Source organism: Propithecus coquereli, unplaced genomic scaffold (assembly GCF_000956105.1).
Source record: "Propithecus coquereli isolate 6110/MARCELLA unplaced genomic scaffold, Pcoq_1.0 Scaffold204, whole genome shotgun sequence".
Taxonomy (NCBI): domain Eukaryota; kingdom Metazoa; phylum Chordata; class Mammalia; order Primates; family Indriidae; genus Propithecus; species Propithecus coquereli.
The window spans coordinates 2,622,582-2,623,529 of NW_012145412.1; positions in this window are offsets into that span (position 1 = coordinate 2,622,582).

The following is a 948-nucleotide window of genomic DNA, read 5'->3' on the forward strand; positions in this document are numbered from 1 at the left end:
TAAGTAAACTATATAGTATCTCAGAAGTTGATAAATGCTAAGGAAAAAAGTGCTAGGGGATCAGTAGCTGCTGAACTAAATGAGTTGGGCAGAGTAGGCATCTTTGAGAAGACATATGAGCAAAGATCTGATGAGGGTGACAGAGATGGCTATGCAGTATCCAGGAAAAGGACATCCCAAGTGCAGCAGTCAGTGCAAAATCCTGGAGGTGCAAAAACAGATGTCATCGTGGAAAAAAAAGGTGGCCGAATCAAAGTGAGGAAGAGGAGAGATGCAGGATAGGAGGCATAAGAAGTAACTATATACCAAATTGCAGAGAATACATCTGATTTATTTTTGTTATTCCCAGCATTAAGCACAGTACCTGGCATAGAGTTAGTGTTCAGTGCATGCTAGAAGAAAGACTGAACAAACAAGTGAAAGCATGAGCAGAATTCAAGAGCATTTCCTACCATTTAAGCAGGAAGAGTGGGTTGAGGTGGAGTTCCATCTACTGCCCACGATGGCTAAATATCTGTGCATATGCTAGCATGATAGTGAATTAGATTTGCTTTAAATTTTTCTGAAGTGAAAAAGAGATCAGAAAATAATTTAGTTCCAGTGTTGTACATCAAGAGACAGGATAATTAGTGTCACTATGTCTGATCTGGTTATTTCATGCTTGTGTCATTTTCTTCTCCATGATGTTCACTTGTCCCTTCCTTTATAGTTCTCTTCACTTCAACTCTCATTTCTCTTCCATTCTAATATCTGGGCTTGTGGAATTGACAATGTGTAGTGATGATTCATTTCTGATTTAAAGAGTCTTGGAGTAACAGTAGCAGAATGCCCAGGTGGAGCTGAGATCATGAGAAGCAGGTAGAAGACCTGTACTCCATCCTGTTGAATCTCTATAAGGCTGATAGCAGGGACACAAGCAAACTTTCCTCTAGTCAGCAAAAATATTCC